The sequence below is a fragment of the Danio rerio genome, chromosome 2 (genome assembly GCF_049306965.1).
Source record: "Danio rerio strain Tuebingen ecotype United States chromosome 2, GRCz12tu, whole genome shotgun sequence".
Lineage (NCBI taxonomy): Eukaryota > Metazoa > Chordata > Actinopteri > Cypriniformes > Danionidae > Danio > Danio rerio.
In genome coordinates this window covers 11,004,831-11,013,297 of record NC_133177.1, presented here as the reverse complement: position 1 = coordinate 11,013,297, position 8,467 = coordinate 11,004,831, and the positions used below count along the sequence as shown (strand labels likewise).

Below are 8,467 nucleotides of genomic sequence, written 5' to 3'. Positions count from 1 at the left end.
AATGATGCTCTAAACTGGATGAAGTAACAACTTCTTTAGAGAAAAAACGATAATTTCTTTGTGTAAATTATATTGTTTTACACGCACACACATTTAAAATAAAATCCAATTTTAGATTTGGTAAAAACATGCACTCGCTTTCCATATTGACTGAAATATATGTAAATGGCACATATAGGACCCAAGTTTGCTTTACTAATATTATTGAGAAGTTGTCCATTACATATTTTATTATAAAACATATCACTTACAAGCTAACACATACTCTAATATCATATAACTCATATAAATAAATAATGAAATAATGACACTATATATTATAAAATTAAATTTTATATTTAATATATATTAGAAATGAAAAAATCGTACTTTTACAATAATATTAATGATGATGATGATGATTATTATTATTATTAAGTCTACGAAAAGTGTACTTTTACAATTTGACACATGTAAACCACTGCAGAAAGTTCTAACCAGCTGGCCCTTGTCATATACCGTACAGATACTTAATAAATAACCCACTACAAATGAAAAGAATTAACGTATGCTTTTTGGTTTCATAAGCTTTAGAGACGTAACATAAATTCCGCTTTTAAATAATAGGTCACCTGTAGCTTTCGCCATGAGGCTGTGTTCAAAATGACATCAAAGTTTTCATAGTGTACTACAAAGGGAGCACAATTGTAAACATGAAGATCGCTAAAACTGAACTATATAAATAGTTTGAAAGCAAATTACACCTAAGAGAGATGACCTTAATGCTTTTTTACTTTTAATAATTTTTAACTTTGAATGTTAAAATGTTTTAAATGAATAGGGAATGAACTTGCGACCTTAGTTGGCTAACGATGGTTTTGGGAAACGCACCCCTGATCAGCGGATTTTTGCAGCAGAAACTGACTACCGATTCCTTGTCATGGCAACTGGCCGATACCGAGTACCGCTTTATAACACTTTTGCCATTGCATAAGCACAATTACCCTTAAAGTATGAGATCTTGCCTTACCTAAGATAATAAATTAAGGTTGTTGCATACATGTAATGGTCAGAAGCAGCTTTACAAAACAAAATTAGATAAAACAGATATAAAATGGACTAACAATGCAATTTGGAAACATTGTTCATGTGTTGTAGCGCTGCTGATGCATAACTCGGGCACACTCGTGCATCTTCCTCCATGTTTGTTGTAAACTCGTAAACAAACACTTGCGATTGGTTCATGTGATCGGCCAAATCAACGAGTACCGACTGAGTCGTGAAATGTGATTATCGGCCGATACCGATCTCCTGCCGATCGATCAGAGCACCCCTAGTAAACTGTGCACCCGAACACTGTTTTCAGGCCGACTCGAGTAGGGTTCGCAGGTGCTCCGTCTGTGCACACAGAGACTAACTTTAATTTTTTCAAGCATGGCAAATTCACTTAAGTTAATGTTCTGCGGCTCGCACCATTTGAAACACATTAATATTTATTTAAATCTGAGGTAACAAAGTGAACCGAAAGCCACACCGGGCTATTTATCGAAAACACGCATTATTTTACACAACTATGAAGACACGTTAACACGTTTGTGGTCATTATTTTACCAGTGATGCAGCATGGGGAAATTCCTGAGTTTGCAGTAACTGAAATGTCAGCAGGACTGGTCTGCAGAAGCACTTCTCTATTGCGTATCTGCTCGCGAGCTCCACAATTTTCTAGATTCTTAGCATCTGATGACGTGATGCACGCGTAATCTCAATGGTGTGATCATACAGTACAGGGAACAGACAATGCTGTAATCTTACTTGTCAAAAGATAAAAGAGTGTTCAGATATTTTTTATTTTTATTATTTAGTGATTCCTCAGCGTACCTCTAGAAGGAAGCCTGCGTATCATACTTTGAGAGCCACTGGTGTAGATAGTTAGATAGGCCTCCTCTGTGTCCGGTTTTTTCCTTTTTCAGCTAATGGAGAGCAGGCAGAAGAGGGAGAATCACTAGAGAATCGGTGGATGTTTATCTAAAAACTGCTGAGGAACAGCAGTAGGGTTTTGTTGGGGCTGTCTTTGTTTTTTGCAGATTGGAGTGGAGCAGAACACTCACAAGGGAAACGGTGGAGATATACTGGAAGACCTGGAGCTCAGAAAGCAGGTAGAACTGCTTGAACAGATTAATCAATGTTAGAGTTAGTTTACAAAGAAATGAATTAAGATTAATTATAGACTTGAAATCTTTCTCTTTGGCAGAATGGCATGGAGCATGTGGAGAAACAGGGAAACACATAGAATGGTGGATGGATGGATGGATGGATGGATGTCTTTCCAAGAGGAAGGGGGTGGTGGTGGGCATAGATTGTTAGATAGATGTCTTGTCTGTGGCTGTTATTAGGTAGTGGAATCACAACAGGCAAAAAAGGAGACTCACAAGCGGAATGGTGAATATTTATCTAAAGAACACTGGAGAACTCTTTGTGTATTGCTGGAGATCAGCCAGCAAGTAGAGCTCTGTTTCTCTTGTTTTTGTCTTTCGCAGATTAGACTGGGGCATGTGGAGAAATGGGAATCACACCTCAGCAATGACTGCAAACTGATGGTCTGGTTAGGTATTTCTTGAATGCATGGGTGAATGAATGAATGAATAATAGATGTCCTTCCAAGATGAAGGGGGTGGTGGTGGGCTTAGATAGTTAGCTAGATGTCTTGTCTGTGGTAGGTGTTTCTTTTTCAAGTAACGGACACACAACAGAGAGAAGAAGGAAAGGTGGAGATTTATCTGAAGAACACTGGAGAACATCTTGTGCATTGCTGGAGTTCAGCAATCATGCAGAGCTCTGTTTGTCTTGTCTTTGACTGGAGTGCAGCATGTGGAGACAAATAGGAATCACACACCTCAGCAATGACTGGAAACTGATGGTTAGAGGTTGGTATTTCCTGAATTGATGGATGAATGAAGCTCCAACCCTGATCAAACACAACTAAACCAACTAAATAGGATCTGAAGGAGCTCTTGGTAATTAAAGACAGGTGTGTTTGATCAGGGTTGCTGGTGAACTCTGCAGGAAGGTAGATCTCCAGGAACAGGTACTACACTGTAGTGTGCTTACGTTTCAATAAACATGAATTTAAAAATTAATTAAAATCAGTTCTGTTCGTAAAATCGACAAAAGTAAATAAATAAAATGCATTACTTAAAGGTAAAGTATTAGCATATAGTAGCCTATATTCATTAAAACCTGGAAATGAGTTTGGACCTCATATCATATCTAAACCATTTTTAACATTTGGAAAAATATGCTGCATGTACATATGACATATTTGTGTGGGGGAGAGCAGGGATAGTTGTACTTCTGTTATATTTCTCTATGTCTTTGAGGTCTTGAGTTACGAGTGTCTGCTATTAAATGGCAAATACGTTATTTCTGCAGCACAAACAGAAAATGTGAACACTTTTTATTTTCATACAGGAGGAGTGAAATGTTACGATTCAGCTCACAGTCTGGGTTAGTTGTAACACACCCCGTGGTGAGATGTTAATTCAGATTTTTACCTGGGTGAGATGTAACATTATAAAATAAGAATTATGACTGAGCTTTCGTTATCATTTGTGTGTGTCTGTGTTACAAAGCTGAAGGAAATGTGCAAATGTGCATCAGCTTAAACAATTAAACACTATTTGTGTGTGCAGGCTTCATGAGCCCACAGAGGTCAAACACTGAACTCAAACGACTTTGACTTCCTCCTCTTCAAGAGCTGTAGGAATACTGAAATTACAATGATATAAATACAGGTTTAAATCTGCTTGGGGTTGGTGGAAACATTTCACTGATGTTACTAGCAAGTTGTTGTTACAACTGACCCAGCGTTATGTGGCCATGAATCTGCTAAACAGCTAAAACATTACCACCGACAATGTGATAATATGATTAAATATATCCACACACAGACACATGAATGACATGGCTTTAACCACAAATCAGGCATTCTATCTCAAAAATAATTCAATTTAACAAATATGACTTTTTTAGCTGAAAAGTAGTTTCTCCTGTCTAATATCTGCTGTGTGTCACAGGACTCTTTCATATGTGATATGAGGACTAATATGAGCATGTGTGAAGTGAATCAACTGATTTATAACTGGTTCCTGGTTGTAGAGATTGGAAGTGTTACAACTATCCCTGGTCTCCCCCTTGAAATCCAAACATGAACTTGTATTTTAAATATATGACAATTAAATATATATATGGAATAAAATATATCACAATTACATATTTCAATAAGAGATTAGATCTGCCTACAGTGCGTCATTTACAGTATGCGTGTTAGAAAAGCAAGTGATTATAAATACACTGTTTGACCAATTCATACGTGATTTATCAATTCATACTTGCAGCATTTCCATGATTTGGTGGAATCGTGATCACATCTTAAGTAAACGGTGGAGATTGCGTAAACTGTAGAAATGCTCTGGGGTGCGTTTCCCAAACAACGATGTAACTCGCGGCTGAACTATCATAGTACGATGCATCGTTTGGGTAAAGAACTATGTAGTGACGAGTGTTACCCAAAACCCATAGTTTCTCTGTCGCAGATCCATCGCTTGAACCACGTTAAACGTAAAACGCTCATAATGATGCTCTAAACTGGATAGAGTAACAACTTCTTTAGAGAAAAAACGATAATTTCTTTGTGTAAATTATATTGTTTTATACGCACACACATTTAAAATAAAATCCAATTTTAGATTTGGTAAAAACATGCACTCGCTTTCCATATTGACTGAAATATATGTAAATGGCACATATAGGACCCAAGTTTGCTTTACTAATATTATTGAGAAGTTGTCCATTACATATTTTATTATAAAACATATCACTTACAAGCTAACACATACTCTAATATCATATAACTCATATAAATAAATAATGAAATAATGACACTATATATTATAAAATTAAATTTTATATTTAATATATATTAGAAATGAAAAAATCGTACTTTTAGAATAATATTAATGATGATGATGATGATTATTATTATTATTATTAAGTCTACGAAAAGTGTACTTTTACGATTTGACACATGTAAACCACTGCAGAAAGTTCTAACCAGCTGGCCCTTGTCATATACCGTACAGATACTTAATAAATAACCCACTACAAATGAAAAGAATTAAGGTATGCTTTTTGTTTTCACAAGCTTTAGAGACGTAACATAAATTCCGCTTTTAAATAATAGGTCACCTGTAGCTTTCGCCATTAGGCTGTGTTCAAAATGACATCAAAGTTTTCATAGTGTACTACAAAGGGAGCACAATTGTAAACATGAAGATCGCTAAAACTGAACTATATAAATAGTTTGAAAGCAAATTACACCTAAGAGAGATGACCTTAATGCTTTTTTACTTTTAATAATTTTAACTTTGAATGTTAAAATGTTCTAAATGAATAGGGAATGAACTTGCGACCTTAGTTGGCTAACGATGGTTTTGGGAAACGCACCCCTGATCAGCGGATTTTTGCAGCAGAAACTGACTACCGATTCCTTGTCATGGCAACTGGCCGATACAGAGTACCGCTTTATAACACTTTTGCCATTGCATAAGCACAATTACCCTTAAAGTATGAGATCTCGCCTTACCTAAGATAATAAATTAAGGTTGTTGCATACATGTAATGGTCAGAAGCAGCTTTACAAAACAAAATTAGATAAAACAGATATAAAATGGACTAACAATGCAATTTGGAAACATTGTTCATGTGTTGTAGCGCTGCTGATGCATAACTCGGGCACACTCGTGCATCTTCCTCCATGTTTGTTGTAAACTCGTAAACAAACACTTGCGATTGGTTCATGAGATCGGCCAAATCAACGAGTACCGACTGAGTTGTAAAATGTGATTATCAGCCAATACCGATCTCCGGCCGATCGATCAGAGCACCCCTAGTAAACTGTGCACCCGACCACTGTTTTCAGGCCGACTCGGGTAGGGTTCGCAGGTGCTCCGTCTGTGCACACAGAGACTAACTTTAATTTTTTCAAGCATGGCAAATTCACTTAAGTTAATGTTCTGCGGCTCGCACCATTTGAAACTCATTCATATTTATTTAAATCTGAGGTAACAAAGTGAACCGAAAGCCACAGCGGGCTATATATCGAAAACACGCATTATTTTACACAACTATGAAGACACGTTAACACGTTTGTGATCATTATTTTACCAGTGATGCAGCATGGGGAAATTCCTGAGTTTGCAGTAACTGAAATGTCAGCAGGACTGGTCTGCAGAAGCACTTCTCTATTGCGTATCTGCTCGCGAGCTCCACAATTTTCTAGATTCTTAGCATCTGATGACGTGATGCACGCGTAATCTCAATGGTGTGATCATACAGTACAGGGAACAGCCAATGCTGTAATCGTACTTGTCAAAAGATAAAAGAGTGTTCAGATATTTTTTATTTTTATTATTTAGTGATTCCTCAGCGTACCTCTAGAAGGAAGCCTGCGTATCATACTTTGAGAGCCACTGGTGTAGATAGTTAGATAGGCCTCCTCTGTGTCCGGTTTTTCCTTTTTCAGCTAATGGAGAGCAGGCAGAAGAGGGAGAATCACTAGAGAATCGGTGGATGTTTATCTAAAAACTGCTGAGGAACAGCAGTAGGGTTTTGTTGGGGCTGTCTTTGTTTTTTGCAGATTGGAGTGGAGCAGAACACTCACAAGGGAAACGGTGGAGATATACTGGAAGACCTGGAGCTCAGAAAGCAGGTAGAACTGCTTGAACAGATTAATCAATGTTAGAGTTAGTTTACAAAGAAATGTATTGAGATTAATTATAGACTTGAAATCTTTCTCTTTGGCAGAATGGCATGGAGCATGTGGAGAAACAGGGAAACACACAGAATGGTGGATGGATGGATAGATGGATGGATGTCTTTCCAAGAGGAAGGGGGTGGTGGTGGGCATAGATTGTTAGATAGATGTCTTGTCTGTGGCTGTTATTAGGTAGTGAAATCACTAAAGGCAGAAAAGGAGACTTACAAGCGGAATGGTGAATATTTATCTAAAGAACACTGGAGAACTCTTTGTGTATTGCTGGAGATCAGCCAGCAAGTAGAGCTCTGTTTCTCTTGTTTTTGTCTTTCGCAGATTAGACTGGGGCATGTGGAGAAATGGGAATCACACCTCAGCAATGACTGCAAACTGATGGTCCGGTTAGGTGTTTCTTGAATGGATGGGTGGATGAATGAATGAAGAATAGATGTCCTTCCAAGATGAAGGGGGTGGTGGTGGGCTTAGATAGTTAGCTAGATGTCTTGTCTGTGGTAGGTGTTTCTTTTTCAAGTAACAGACACACAACAGAGAGAAGAAGGAAAGGTGGAGATTTATCTGAAGAACACTGGAGAACATCTTGTGCATTGCTGGAGTTCAGCAATCATGTAGAGCTCATTTTGTCTTGTCTTTGACTGGAGTGCAGCATGTGGAGACAAACAGGAATCACACAACTCAGCAATGACTGAAAACTGATGGTTAGAGGTTATTATTTCCTGAATTGATGGATGAATGAATGAATGAAAAATACAGTAGATGTCCTTCCAAAAGGAAGGGGGTGGAGGTGGGCATAGATTGTTAGATGTCTTCTCTGTAGCAGTTTTTTAAATGCTCCAGTACAGTTTTATATAAAGCAACACCCCTGAGACTCACAGTGAAACAGTGGAGATATACTGGAAGACCTGGAGCTCAGCAAACAGGTAAAATGGCTTGAACTGACTGAACAGAGTTAATTTCCAAAGAAATGCATTGAGATTAATTAAAGACATTATATGTTTCTCTTTGGCAGATTGGCATGTGGAGGAAGAGGGAAACACACTTCAGTAATGACAAGTACATCATAATAAATCAGGTACTGCCTTACATTTTTAAGTTGAATTAAATCAGCTTTTTAAAATGTTTTAAAATGATACAAATACATTTTTACAGAGTGATATTCAGGTATTTCTAATAGATAGATAGTCATAATGTATTTGTATGCTGTCAGCTTTAACATATAATCCATATTACTGTTGTATTTTGCAGATTGGAATGGAGCACATGGAGAAAAAGAGGGAATCACACACCTCAGCAACAACTGGATGGTCAGGAATTTCAAATAGAAAAACCAGATGGACGGGTGCATCGATGGACGTCCTTACAAGATGAAAGGGATGTCGTTTGGTATAGATCAGTGGTTCTCAAACTTTTTCACCTCAGAAAGAATTTGTCTCTCCATGTAGCACCTAATGATTAGCATTGAAATATAGTGGCGTAGTAGGCCTATTTACTCAGCTACAGCGCTGCACAGTTCAAAAACAAGGCAGATTTATTTATAAAATAATGTCAGACACTTTAAACATTAGAAATTGTTTAAACCAGGGGTGCTCAACCCTGTTCCCGGAGATCTACCTTTCTGCAGAGCTTAGCTCCAACCCTGATCAAACACAACTAAACCAA

General features: G+C 37.5%; 2 long non-coding RNA genes across 2 annotated transcripts; both read left to right on the top strand.

The window, feature by feature from the left end:
- Positions 1 to 629: 629 nt before the first annotated feature.
- On the top strand, positions 630 to 2,650 carry LOC141377794 (uncharacterized). The gene is made up of 3 exons (XR_012390674.1): positions 630 to 2,135; positions 2,231 to 2,418; positions 2,517 to 2,650. It is a non-coding gene; the product is annotated as an uncharacterized lncRNA (long non-coding RNA).
- A 2,230-nt stretch (positions 2,651 to 4,880) lies between these two features.
- Positions 4,881 to 7,196, top strand: LOC141377792 (uncharacterized). The gene is made up of 3 exons (XR_012390673.1): positions 4,881 to 6,745; positions 6,841 to 7,028; positions 7,127 to 7,196. It is a non-coding gene; the product is annotated as an uncharacterized lncRNA (long non-coding RNA).
- Positions 7,197 to 8,467: the final 1,271 nt, after the last annotated feature.